We start from the raw sequence: 14,910 nt of genomic DNA on the forward strand, positions 1-14,910 counted from the left end.
CTGCAAACTCCGTGCACAGGATGTACCTGGTATTCCGAGTCCTTAGTAACTACAAATCGAGTATAGCAGCCTCATTCTCCCTCTAAGCCTCAGAAATGCCCCTTTCCTAGGCAGTTATTTGATTTCTGGGCTTTCCTTCCTTCCTCTAACACTTTTTATCCCACAGCTCATGAACTTACATGGTTCTCTCCTAATTTCAAGGTCCCTTCCAGCTTCCTAAGGACACACACATGCAGGAACAGAAATGGGATCTTCAATCCCAAAAAGATCTTACCATCTGAATCTTGGATGTGAGGGCACATTCCTCTCAATTACGAAAGAGGGAAACTGAGGCACATTGTTTCTTCCAAGTTTACTCGGTTGGCCATTGGCAGGCTGTTGACAGGAAATTGGTTCTGCCCCTTTTGTTGTCACTGCGGGCATAAATTGTTTTCCTCCTCTAACGATGACTTTGGCACCAAATACCTTTGGTCTGAAACGCTCGCTCCTCATTAAGCAACCCTGGCTTTAGAGGGTCTGCGGGTTGAATAAGGACGGATTGGGAGCCGTCCACTGGCCAGGTGTTTGGTAGCAGCTGCCACTTGCCTTCCTTTGTTTTTTTCCACCATCACTGGTTTGAACCCTCATCGAGAAGGCCACTTTGTCCGGGACGGGAAGGTAATTTAGTCTCGCGTCTGTTTGGCAGCTCCCTGATTACCAGCTGAGCCTGATTACACAGTCTGTGTGCCTGTCCCCAGGACAGACGTGCTGCTGCCATGCTGGAGGAGGAAGGTGGCTCCAACTGTGAAATTGCATTTTGGAATCTCACTTCCAGTGCTTCTCTGTGGCTAACCCAGACCCAGTTCCCGTGGGGAAAGGGCTCCCAGTCCCAAAGTTAATTTCAAAGCTGCTTACTTGCACTCACTTTCTCTGTCCAGCAGGGGGTCCTAGTGGATAGACCAGGCTCTCCTGTCTCCAGACCTGTCTGCCCCTTTCCTTGGATTCCCTGGAGCTTCCTCCCTTTCTCCAGCAAGAACAGCTTCCATTCATGAGTTAACAAGTTTAAAACACTCAGCAAATATTTATTAAGGACTTCTGTGCCAGGAACCTGAGGTGTAGGTTGAGTAAGACACACTTCTGACCGCAGGAGCCCTCACAATCGAGATGGAGACAGCCACACGGCCTGTTGGGAGTTACAGTAGTGGGAACCCAGAGGAAGAGATTGGTTTCCTCAGAGAAGGGATAGAGCAGAGTAGTTCCTGGGAAGGCTTCACAGAAGTGGCACCATCTTGATGGGGCCTTAAAGGGAATGAGATTTTGTTTCTAAGTGAGGAAGTAATGGCAGGACGGAAGGAGCGTTGTGAGTGGCACACAGAGGCATGAAAACCCCAGGTGTGTGAACAAACAGCGTGGGTAACCAGTCTGGTGGCGGCGGGGTGGGGGGGTGTTGGAAGAAGGTGGGGGTGTGCCTGTAGGAGACACTGTGAGGAGCCTGGGCAAGAGGAGTGTGAAAGATGAGAGGCTGGAAGGTTGGGCTGAGATCAGAGAGTGAAGGGTGCTGTATGACAAGCTGGTCCACCGTGAGGCAGGCAGAGCCACAAACACGGGTGCCTGTTCAACATGGAGCAGGTAGGTCCTCAAGCTTCTGCAGGAAAAGATCACTGGTATGTGGTAGATTAAAGATTTTTCCTAGAAATGCCAGTTTCTGGAAGATAAAACATGTGCCATAAATAAACCCAGGAAGATTGTTTTTGAAAGGTCATTTGATAAAGGGGCATTAGGGATACATTGTGAATAATTGTCAAACAAAAAGCTGTGGCTGGCATCCTTTGAGCACTTATGGTGTACCAGACACGATACAAGCACTTTATGTATATTTCTTTTATTTGACCCTTAGAACAACATGATGAGGCAGATACTGGTTTCCCTGTTTGGTAGTTGAAAGTGCCTGGTAGTTGGTAGTTGAAACAATGGGCATTTGGTGAGTCAGGCAGTTTGAAGCCGATCAGTCTTGACTCCAGGGATGGTGCAGTAACTTACATGCTCTTTAGGAGACAGCCAGAATCCTAGGTTAAGGAATGCCAATTTTCTACAGGCATTTGGGAGCCACGGAGGGTTCCGAGCAAAGAGGAGATCTCCTCAGTTGACAATGACTTCTCTGCTGAGCACATAGGGACAGCTTGCAGAACTTGCAGGGGCAGCACTTCAGTGAATGGGGCACTAGCAAAGGGAGGCCAGGCCTGTGGGTAGCTCTTCCTGAAGAAAGGCTTTGTGTACATCTCAGGAGCCAAGCTGCACAGAGTGACAGGCTCTGAGGACAGAGGGCTGCCTGTGCACATCGAAGAATGGCACGGACCTGGTTGCCTACTGGTCTTTTTAATCATCCATATGCCTTAAATCACCCCTCAGCAGGAGCACATGCAATTATGAAGGCAGAGAAGAGATCCTAACTTAAATTCCCTATGTCTTCTTGAAACTGAATTCAGCAATCTAAAGACCATCTCGCAGACCTTTACCTTGCCAGTCCGAACACCTAAAATGTGTGGCGTTCCTTAATAAGCAGGGGTAAAACTTGACCACTGCCAGGAAGCTCTCAGAATTCCTGCAGCCTGAGATGCCTTTCACCTGCTGCAATGGAGTTGTTGCCCTGGGATTCCCCATTTCACTGCTTTCCAGCCGCCTTTGTTTTTTTTTTCTGACCACCTTTCCAAATGAACCTCTGAATTTCATTCCTGCTCTTCCTGGGGTCTGCAAATCCTCCGTAATGAGTAGCCATCTGCAGATTTCATTTTTATTCAGCCTCCCCTCCCCCTTCAGATTGGTAATAAAAATATTAAATAGGACTAAAGCCAGTGCTGACCCCCATGGCGCCCTGCAAGACAGCCCCCCTTGGGACTGGCTGCCTTTTATCACTGGCCTTTTTTCCCTGTGGTTGTTTGGCCAATTTAGAGCCATCTTCTCTGCCCTCAGCCTGGTCCATCTGAACCGATTTTGAAAATAAAAATATTGAAAGATATTCCAAGATTTTCTAGTTGAAGTCCAGATCTGCATTTTTTTTTTCTATACAGCAGGAAACAATTATGGTATACAACAGAGTTCTTTTTTTCTCTTTCCCTAACAGGATATTAAATATCAGCATGTTTTGATGTGATCTGGATAGTTGACAAAATGTTTTATTTTCAACAGGTTCTTTTGAATCCTGTGTTCCTGAGTTAACGATTGCTAATAAGGAATAGAAATTCTACTCAATTTCTCTTTTTGATCACAAACTCAGGCCTGGAGCATTTTGTACTTTGGTTTCTTTGGGCATTAAAAAAAAAGTAAATTGGCGAATTTGTGTTCATAACAAACTCCAAGGAAATATTTGATAGCACTACAAAGGATTGTTTATCGCCTAGAGATGCTTGTCTTCTGATACAAATATCCCCCTGTGTTTGGGGGATCCCACCAAGAGACATGCCACAAAATCCATTTAATTGAAAAAAAAAGACTGTTTTTCTTTTTTAGAAAATAGACTTTATTTTTTAGGGGAAGTTTTAGGCTCACAGGAAAATTGAGAGGAAAGTGAAAATTTGCCGCGTACCTTCTGCCTGCACACACGCGTCGCCTCCCCCACCAGAGCAGTACATTTGTTACAGTCGTTCAATCTACATTGACACATCATTATCACCCAAAGCCTATAGTTTACATTAGGGTTCACTCTTGGTGGTGTACATTCGGTGGGTTTTGACAAATGTATTTTGACAGATGTTTTGACACGTATCCATCATTATGGTATCTCACAGGATATTTTCACGGCCCTAAAAATCCTCTGTGCTCCACCTACTCAGCTCTCCTTCTCCCCAACCCCTAGCAACCCACTGATCTTTTTACCATCTCCACAGTTTTACCCATTTCGTGTTTATTCTACACATTCCACACCTTTAAAAGTCCTAGAAGAGTAAAAGTAGCGTCCTGCTCCTTGGGGACTGCACTCTGCATGTATGAATGTGCTATGAAATATAAATGCATCTGTTCCTGGGCATTTTCTTTTTTCGCTCGCCCTCCTGAGACCTAGGGCTCATGGAGTCAAAAGCCCATGTGGTAGCATCTGGCCATGAGAAGACATCTTTTCAGGCTCTGTTTATCTTTGCCTCAGTACCCTCATCATAGTAATGAGGATGGACGGAGATTTAAAAGCAAATATGATCTAACAAATAGGCCAGACCACTTTCTAATCCAGCATCCAGAACAAAAGATAGCACTTCCCGGCATTAGCTCACCAGGGGGGAAACACCCTCAGCTCTTTCTGGAAAGCCTTTTACTTTCTCTCAAGATATATATGTATCTATTTCTTAAAGTCTTTTATTTGTATAAGGACCCCGGAAGAGAGACCTTGAATACTTGGACCCATATTTTTAAATTTTTTTGTGACATTTTTCTTGGTCAAGAGCTTTAACAAACAAGACCATCCAAACTAGAAACCTTAATAAAAATTTTTACGCTACAGCTGAACAAGAGAGCATGAGATAATAGGAACCCCACCATTCTCAATATATTTAAGCTCTATTCTATAGAGAGAAGACGTGATAAAGGGGGAAAGGATTTTATAATTCACAGAACGCCATTATATTTCATCACAAATATATTTGTACTCAAGATATCACCATAGCTGATAAAGAAATTTCTGAAAATACTATATTATTTATACTACATGTAATAGATGGATTTTTCTATACACGTGATATTTGCTTGTGTTATATAGACACATCTTTTTGAGAATGTACTTATCAAAACGTACATAAACATAATTTTACTGGTTAGCAACCTCATTGAAATGGTGATGTGGGCCCTGGGCCTGGCTTTCTTTGTATCTCAGTACATCAGGTCTCAATGGCAATAGAGTGGGAGCTGTCCCGTTTCAGAGTCCCTGAAGCCCAGGTTTGTGTTTGTGTATGGGGAGAGTTAATGAGAACAGAATGGCTTTCTTTCCCTGCTTCCCCAATCCCATCTGTTCAAACAAAAGGCTGAAAGGGAAAGAGAACGGAGACCCTGCTGGTCAAGGGGGGAGGAATAATAACACATATCCTTGGGCAACATTTCAGCACATGCAACCCTTTTATACTGTGCTAAAGCTTTTATTCAGACAAAAGGAAGTCAGGCCAATGTAGGTTCCCTTTTAAAAAAATCATTATTAAAAAAAGTACATTAGGCCCAAAGGCTAGTTGGTTTTTTTTTTTTTTTCAGTGACTGCATTTGTAAGTGTAGATTAAAAAATGGAAAATATGTAACGAAGGAGAAAACAATTTGGTTGTAGTCAAATCTGCTGTGTAACCCACGTGTGTAGGGAGCTGTAGAAGACCAATTTTACTTTGCATGAAGTTCAATTAACAGTATCACAAAAGGAGTAAAAGAAGGCACTTTCTGGTCTTCCTAAGGAGAGTCTATGAAAATATTATAATTTCCAGTGGTGAACAAGAAAACACAATGCCCTCTGCCCCTCAGGTCAATGGCTTGTCAGCAGAAGCCCAGCAAGGAACTCACTGGAAGGTCAGAGCTTTCCCTGGAGCAGTTCATTGAGCTTGACTGGCTCCTAAAGATGGCTTCTAGAATACCAGTGGGGCACCTCGAGGTATTATTTTATAAGGTTTGTTGATACACAGTGCTACTTAGCAAGGCAGAAGAAAAGGCTTTCTGGGGATTACTCCACTACATATAGGTCTGAGCTACTGGGCGCTCCTACCACAGAGGGGAAAGCGAATTTGCCATCAAACGATTAATTTTCTTGTATCTGTACTATCAACCTTATGTTTCAATAAATCAGTCCTCACAGTAGCTGTGTTGCCATCATGTACAGACAGCCTTATCATTCTTTTGGAGGTGTGCAAAATTAATGCTATCTTCTCCTCTCGAGTTAACTCAGATGCTATCACTCCAGTGACAAGGAAGATAAGAGGTGAAGAGATTCACAGAGATTGCCAAGGAGTGAAGAGGTCTAGGTCACTATATATTTGGGAAAAGAAGGAGACCACATCTTCAAAATACTCACCAGGGGTGCCTGGGTGGCTCAGTCAGTTAAGCGTCCGACTTTGGCTTAGGTCATGATCTCACGGTTCGTGGGTTTGAGCCCCGCGTTGGGCTCTGTGCTGACAGCTCAGAGCCTGGAGCCTGCTTCAGATTCTGTGTCTCCCTCTCTCTCTGTCCCTCCCCCCACTCACACTCTGTCTCTGTCTCTCAAAAATAAATAAATGTTAAAAAAAAAATACTTTTCCAAAGGATAAATAAAGGAAGAGAAGAGGCAAGTATGAGTGTTAAGAAATGTCATGTTCAGATCTCCTGGGAATTGTGGATGTCTGAGGAAATTTCATAAGGAAATGCCGTTAAGAATCCCTAATAGGCTAATAGGGACACACCAAGGTATAGAGAGCTAATTCCCTAGAAGGTCTACCGCCTATCCATGAAAGGCAAACTAGACCTAAATTCTAAGGGGGCACAGACTCTGAAAACGAGACATTTCCTACAAGGGAGCCTTGAAGGTTCGTAAAGCACAAATTTAGCCACTCTTGGTCATCGTGATGGCAATATTTTCTCCTAAGCGTTCCTTTTCATCAAGTAGGCAACATTCAATTATGCATGCAAATGGCAGAGAAAGCAGGGAAAAGGCAGTCCAAAGCAGTGATTGATCAAAACCGTATTATCTGGCTTTCACCTGCTTCATATTATTCTTTTTTACAGTGCATTTTCTTCCCTCATTATTTATTTTTGCTTGGGCTAATTTTAAAATGAGTTTTTATTCCCCAGGTACTTCGGTCAGTGTTGGCCCAGAATGAAAAACACACCCCTTATAATCCGCGGAGGATGTAATCCACGACATTAATAACTGGTGAGCTGAATGCATTTGCCTACTCCATTTCCCTCCTCTATCCCTAAAGGAAACGAGGAATATAAATATACCTACTTTACAGAATAGATGAGTTTTTAAAGGTTTGGCTACAAAAGGAAATTTTTGGGTAACAGAATTAGATTTTGCCATGGACGTTCATCAGAAAAGTAAAGCTGTGTACCAGATAAACAGTCTTGTTCGAGGGGATAATGGGAACCATACTTAAAAGATAATAAGGCTTTAAAGATCACACATTTGAAGGAAAGGTGGTCAAGGCTACCCGTTGGGGTGTGGCTACCATTATACCATCCACGCTAAGTCAGAAGAGAAATACAGTGTGGTTGGTAACTCCTCAGTTAGCACAAGGACTCCTCTGCCCCCCACCCCCAACCCTACAGTTTCAGGCACCTTTAAGGAATGTTTGGCTCATTTTTGCCATCGTTTTGGGTAAGGTTGTCACACAAGTACGTGGGACCCCTTCTCTCTACCATCCTTGACAAAGTGTGCATACATTTAGAATGAGCGGCTGTCTTCTGTGCATTTGACTTCAACTCAGATACATGGATGTATTCCATAATCATTCACTGTGAGGAACTGAACAGAGGCTGCAAGTGATTTGGAAAGGCTGGCACCCAGGTGCATGTGAGGGAGCAGATGACACGGTCTGCCAGGTTTGAGGCTTGGATATTTATTTATCCTGAGGGCGGTGAGGGGCTTCTGGAGGTAGTAAACAGGTGACTACAGCAGTAGTGCCTCTCTTCTTTATCTGGTGTAACTGAACTTTTCCTCATTAAATGATTGCGTGGCATTAAGAGATTCCTGTAAAGAAGCAGCAGACAAGCAATCAAGAGAATGGTGGGGCCAGATCGTCTACTCTTGGCCTGAGCTCTCAGCCACGTTTTGGGGTAAAAACAAAATGGATATACTTAGCTCTGACAAGAAGACAAAATAATTAAGATTTGTCAAGACACTTTGAAATACGGGTTAGTAACATTAACTACAGGGTACAATCCATAGGCTTATATTGTGTTTTCATGAAATGAGGTATCTTTTTGGCCAAGTCTGCCATGAAAATCTAATGGGGAGAGGGGTCAAAAGGTACAAACTTCAGTTATAAAATAAATAAGTCCTGGGGATAGAATATATAGCAGTATGGTGACTATAGTTAATAATAATGTATATTTGAAAGTTACTAGGATCTTAGAAATTCAATTGCAAGAAAAAAATGTGTAACTGTGTGTGATGATGGATGTTAACCAGACTTACTGCGTTGATCGCTTCAAAATATGTATGAATATCGAATCGTTACGTTGTACACCTGAAACTAATACAATGTTATATGTCGATTATACCTCAATTTAAAAAAAATCTAGTGGGGAAATAAACCAGGCATAGAACTCCCAACTCTGAATTATTGCATCGTGAGTTGTTTGTTTGCTTTTTAATGAAGTATATCCAACTACGTTGCTCTCACTAAACATATTGTTATGAATGATAATATTAAGAGTATAAAGAGTTTTTATGCCATTGATAAAGTAAGATAATTTAGAAGTATTTTACCTCATCTTTGTTTTTTTTTCTAGTTACTGTGGCTGTAGAACACATCGCTCCCAAACTTAGCAGTTTAGAGCACCGACAGTATTGATCCCACTTACCATTTTACAATGTGGGCAGAGCTCAGCAGGATAGCTGGTCTCTGTTCCACATGGTGTCACCTGGGCCGGTTCAAAGGCTGGGACCTGCATCATCCCGTCAGGGAGTTGATGGGGACTGTCAGCTCCTGTCTGCCTGGGCCATCTACCCTCTGTTTCAGCTCAGGGCCCCCAAGGCACACATCCCAAGAGAGAAAGAGCCAAGCAGAGTGGTATCTCCTTTTATGACCCTGTCTAGCTGGGGTAGCCACAAACTTGCACCCAGGTTCAAAGGGAGGGAACACAGACATCACCCCTCAACGAAGGAGTGTCAGAAAGAATAGGTGGGAACAGAGGATGTTGATAATAGCCATCTATGGGAAATCCGGTTTTCCAATTGGTCATTTTTATTATCTTGCTGTGTTTTATGTGCTTTACACAATACGTCAGTATATGTTCACACTTCACCCGTAACCATGTATATATTTATGAAATTGTCCACATGTTTTATAAATTAGGGCACATGATAAAAATCATTTGAAAACCCTTAATTAGAGGATTGAAGGCAAATAAAACATTGTGTATTTGCATAGCATGGCAGGCACTCAGCATATTTTAGCTTTTGGGTTCTTCCTCATCAGCCTTTAGATTAGCAGAAAGGTTAGTACCCTGTAAAAGCAGTGTTACTAGGATTCCTCACCTTAATTAATCTCTCTTTCCCCTATATTCTGATGGTATACTATGCCTTTGGTGCCACATTTCTCACATTTTTTTTTCTCATTCAAGTTATGTATGTAGATATATAAGACCAAGTCTTACTCAGCTCTGTGTACCCAGCAGCTACTAGGATGCTCTGTACATGGTGGGTGTCCCCTCCTCAAATACCGAGTAGAATGGAGTTGCCAGAGATTTAGGACCTTTCCTCCAGGGAGGAAGGTGGTGGTAGGAGAGCTGATTAGCTTAGGAGAGAAGGGAGAAGGGATGTCTGATGTCTGTTCCTCTGACCAACAGCGCTCGCTATCATGTCCTATATGTCTTCCAAGCCAACTCTGAGGGCCATAATAGTGGGGCAGAGGAGAATGACTAGGCCCTTAATCCAAAGAACAGTAAATAGCTACTTTTCACCTTTGGCACAGTTGCTGAGGTCTCTGATCCCATAGCTCATGGCGAATGGAAATAGGTACAGATTATCAGTCATGACATGTGTCACTGACTGAATAAAACTTTGAGCCAATTGATTCTTGGTTTCCTCGTCTGTAAAGGGGTGGAGTTGTTTTCATAAGTTCTCAGGTGCCCCGCAGCCCAAAAAAGTTGTGGTTCTTCAAACCCTTGAGGTATGGTTCTGTGTGGGTGGTCATGATGGTGAAGTAAAGGTGCTGATCCTGAATCCTGGTCAAGGCTTGGTGCTGTTCTGCAGGCTTGTGGCTTAATGAAAACCATTGAAAATACAGATTATTCCCCAGTGCCTAGCATAGTACCTGGCCCAACGTAAGTGCTGGAATATTTATTGAGTATGATATAATAAAGAACACAGCTGGTCTTTGTCCCTGGTTCCTGGCACAGAGTTTCAAAAATCCTTGGAATTTCCCATGTGATAGTAGAGTCTTTTATTATCCTAAGAGCCCCTTTGACCATACCTGAGTTTATGCTAATGAGGTGACTCTTGACGGGCCTTAAATAGTTTCAAGGGGGGGACTGGTTATGTCAGAAAAACCAAGACATGGTTATGATTAGAGTATGGAACTTTCTTTCAACCCCACCCCCTGACCTCTGGGGCGAGGAGCAGGGCTGGAGATCGAGTTCGCTCAAGCGGCCTGTGATTTAATCAGTGGTGATAGTACAGTGAAACCCCAGACAAAAACTGAAAACCGGCGCTGAGGAGAGCTTCCTGGTTGGTGAAGAAGTGGATGTGCTGAGAGGGTCACATGCCCAGAGAGAGCAAAGAAGTTCTGTGCCTTTCCCGCAAGAACTTACCCTATGTACCTTCAGTGTTTGGCGGTTTCAGAACTGTAGCCTTCAGTCATTCTAGTGAATTGTCAAACCTGAAGAGGGGCTGGGACATTGGAACCCCTGAATTTGTAGCCAAGTCACACACAAGTGCAGGTATCTGGGGATCCCCCTTGCAACTGGCATCTGAAATAAGGGCTATCTTGGGGACCTTGCTCTTTATCTCGTGGGGTCTGGTACTACAAGTAATTAGAATAAAAGGACTTTACCCTTAACTTCTTGGGTCTGTGCTAACTCTGAGTAGTTAGTGTCAGAATTGAATGGAATCATAGGACACCCAGTTAGTGTCAGAGAATTGGTGTTGGAACGTAGTAGGTATTTGTATCAGTGATAATAATGACGTTAGTGAGCACTTACTCTGTTCCAGGCGCTCTTCCGAGTGCTTTACATATGTTACCTCATATGACCCTCATGACAAAATGGTGAGACAGAAGACATTATTATCCCCATTTACATGTAGGAAACTGAGGCACAGAGGTGGTAAGTAATTTCAGTGTCACGCAGATGGTAAATAGCAAAATTGGGATTTAAGCCCAAGCAATTTGGCTTCAGAGCCCACATCCTAAACCACCACCCCCACAGTGTCACTGTTCAGCTCTCTTTTCTACACCCTCAGGCAGCTAGCTGATGCAAAACTAAAAGTCAGACTTGAAGATGTCGGGCATGTCTGATGGCCAATATTCAGAAACATGGAAAGGATTTCTTTTAAGACACTTTATAAAAGAGGCTGTGATGTAGTTGCCGGTTCCCTGAGAATTGAAATGATGCCACATGCCTCATCTCAACTCAGATATTAAGTGTGAAATTCCTCAGACCCTATTAATCAAAGCAATCACCAGAATCAATATTCATTAAACAGCCATGTGCATGAACAAAAGTTAATCACAAAGAAGGCATAGACACTGCTCCCAAGTTGGCTCTACCCAAAAGATATCACTAATGGAGACAAACCTTCCTTCCTGTCTTGGGTAAATAGAGGGTAGAAGGGACTCCCACTTATCCGGATGGATTTGAAGCACTCCACATCTGCCCCTGTGCCCTCCTCATATCTCTTCATATGTAAAGTATTTTCTATTCGGAGGACAGAGCAAGACTAGATTAATAGCAGGGCTGGTGACCCCTATCTGTAAAGGGCCTTGGCCTCTCATAAAAATACTTAATAGAGTTCTTTCCCTTTAATTGCATGCCACAATCTTTGGGGGCCCATCCATCTCTACGGCTGCTCCAGGCACTGGCCTCCCTTTGTATGGTGGTTCTGCCTAAGTGTGGAATCAGCTGATGAGGCCAGGGGTCCCAAGGCAGTACACCATCTGGTCAAGGTCATGGGTGGCAGATTACCAATTAGGAAGCATGGCAGGGAGGATGTTGTGTGGCTTGGGGCCAGGAATAGATGGTGGATCAGCCATTAGTAAGGGAACTGGTGTAGGTGTTGCAACAGATTAATACACAAATCTTTGCTCCCAGGGGATTCTGCATGAAATCTTAGATTTGGTCACTAGGAGCTTTCAGAGGTGGATAATGAAGCAACTTTATTAAAAGATGAGCACGCGCTTAGAGCAGTGAGTCTCAAATTTTAATGTGCAAATGAATCACCTGGGTGTTTTGTTAAAATATATTTTCTGATTCAATGGGTCTGAGATGGGCCTGAGATTTTGCATTTATAAAACACAAGAGATGTTGGTGCTCTGGGCCAGGGACCACTCTTTGAGTAGCAAGGTCTTAGAATACATCTTACCTGCTTCTCTCTTCTCTTCAGAATACGTCTTCTGCAGTAATCAACATCATTGGAACCTGGTTTCCGTAGATGTGCCTTCTACCCAACTCCTTAGATTAAGTGAGGTCCCTCTCATATGTTATGTTGAATAAGAAAGACCTGGTTTCTACACTTTATTTTTTCTTTTACTTCTCATTTTCATTTTAATTATACAAATAATGTGCAGATATATCTGGAATATTTTAGCCAGCTCAAATAAATCTGAGAACCCTTTTAAGACTAAGAACCATGAGGGGCGCCTGGGTGGCGCAGTCGGTTAAGCGTCCGACTTCAGCCAGGTCACGATCTCGCGGTCCATGAGTTCGAGCCCCGCGTCAGGCTCTGGGCTGATGGCTCAGAGCCTGGAGCCTGTTTCCGATTCTGTGTCTCCCTCTCTCTCTGCCCCTCCCCCGTTCATGCTCTGTCTCTCTCTGTCCCAAAAATAAATAAACGTTGAAAAAAAAAATTTTTTAAGAAAAGACTAAGAACCATGATACCATTATTATTCTCAATAAAGGTAATAATAATTCTTTAATATCATCTAATCTCTAATTCATGTTTAATTTCAGGTAATTTTCCCCCAAATGTCCTTTTATGGTTTGAATAAAGATCTAAATGATCTCTACAAAATTACATTTGGTTGGTTTGTATCTTAAATTTCAATTTATCTTCATCTCTAACAGCTCTTATTATTAACCAATTATTATTAGTGTTAATAATAACAATTATTATTATTATTTTGGAATTCATCCCATTTATTTGTTGAAGAGACTAGATTATTTGCACTGTACAACTTCCTTTGTTCTGAATTTGTCTGATTGCATCCTCTTGGTGTCATTTAACCTGTTCCTTTAACCCCTGTATTTCCTGTTATTGGGTAAAGCTGACTTAATTAGATTCAGTACTTTTTTTTTTGCCAGTAATACTCCATAAGTGGTGCTATGTGCTTTCTACTCTGTCACGTTGGGAGGAACGTATGACGGATTGTTTCACTTTTTGAGATGTTAGGATTGATTGGCCACTGGGTTCAGATGATGTTAACTTGACTGCTGTGAAGTCCACCATCAACCTTTTGTGTCTGGTGTTAGCCTTCATTGATAACACTTGTCTGCACTGTGTGCTTCCCTATCACACCACTTTATTTATCAGTTTTCTCTGCTTTATGGTGGATCCGTTCAAGGCAGAATTATGTCTCTCTCTTTAGCCCCTAACCAAGTACCTGGCATATAGTGGGTACCCAATAAATAATTATTGACTGAGTGAATTCTGCCTCTAACATCTCCTGAGATCAGTGGATGCCTGCCAGAGATCGGCTCTCAGGTTACATCCTTTCTAGAAGGTAAGCAGGACTTTTAAAGGCTTCGTAATATCAAAGGCATTCCTTCTAGCAAGTCTGCCACTTTTGAGTTTGATGTCATGTCAGAGAAAAGGTATTTAAGACATCACTGGAGTTCTCAGGCCCCCTGGTGCCACAGAGGAGATAAGGAGAGAAAAGGAAGAGTCTTTGTCAATCTTTGAGTCAAGAAACGGGTTTGGGGGTCAGACATATGGTCACAGGCAGAGACTTCCTGAGGGGCACAGAGAAGGGCTTGCTTCGGGAGAGAACCAAGGGATATTCCAGGCAGTTTCTTATGTGACTGTGTGCTCATTTGAAGCATGATAACCTCTTTTCAGAGTGGAGGAATCACTGATGCTCTCATTGAACTTTTTTCTCTTTCTTCAGAATGTCTTTGAATTCAACAGCTTTTGTGTGGAACAGTTCCTCCAAACTGTTCAACTTATGCAGTGATAGATGACCTTTGAGCTTTTTTTAGTACGTTTGGTTTTTTCTTTAAACTTTTAATGTTTATTTATTTTTAAGAGACACAGAGAAACAGAGCACAAGTGGGGGAAGGACAGAGAGAGAAGGAGACACAGAATCCTACGTAGGCTCCAAGCTCTGAGCTGTCAGCACAAAGCCCAACGCAGGGCTCGAACTCACAAAGAGCAAGATCATGACCTGAGCTGAAGTTGGACGCTTCACCGACTGAGCCACCCAGGCGCCCCATTCTTTAGTACATTTGTGACAGGGAATAAGGGGTGGGGGTTTGCTAAAATATCCTAGCTGAGGGGGCAACATCTTAGCTTTTGGAGACTGAAGGGGAAACCACAGCATGTCCAGTAGGAGGAGCCCTTATCAATAAAGATGCCACGGTATTTTTTTTTTTTTTTTAAGTTTTTATTTATTTTTGAGACAGAGAGAGACAGAGTGTGAGCAGGGGAGGGGCAGAGAGAGAGGGAGACACAGAATGGGAAACAGGCTCCAGGCTCTGAGCTGTCAGCCCAGAGCCCGACGCGGGGCTCGAACCCACCGACCGCGAGATCGTGACCTGGCTGAAGTCGGACGCCTAACCGACTGCGCCACCCAGGCGCCCCAAAGATGCCACGGTATTTTAAGATGAAGAGGAAATGCCGAAAGAAGGTCGAAGATGGGCAGTGGTTCGATTTAGAACCTTCAACTTTCCGATGGGGCAAAAGCAATATGTATTCAGTAGAAATTATACTTTGGACTTTGAATTTTGATCTTCTCTTGGGTTAGGGATATGCGCTAGGATGCTGGAGCTCTCAGTCGGCCACATGATCACGAGGGTGAACACCCATTGCACTGATAGCCATTCTGCATGCAGCCATTCTGTTTT

At 43.1% G+C, this 14,910-nt stretch overlaps 1 long non-coding RNA gene across 1 annotated transcript in view; it reads left to right on the forward strand.

Moving 5' to 3' along the window:
• The window catches only part of LOC123598517, a 60,893-nt gene that overhangs the window by 15,604 nt on the left and 30,379 nt on the right, over positions 1-14,910 (forward strand). The window contains exon 2 of the long non-coding RNA XR_006712660.1: positions 6,760-6,841. This is a non-coding gene — a long non-coding RNA (uncharacterized LOC123598517). The remainder of the gene's footprint in view (positions 1-6,759; positions 6,842-14,910) is intronic.

This window comes from Leopardus geoffroyi, chromosome C1, assembly GCF_018350155.1.
Source record: "Leopardus geoffroyi isolate Oge1 chromosome C1, O.geoffroyi_Oge1_pat1.0, whole genome shotgun sequence".
NCBI classification, from domain to species: Eukaryota; Metazoa; Chordata; class Mammalia; order Carnivora; family Felidae; genus Leopardus; species Leopardus geoffroyi.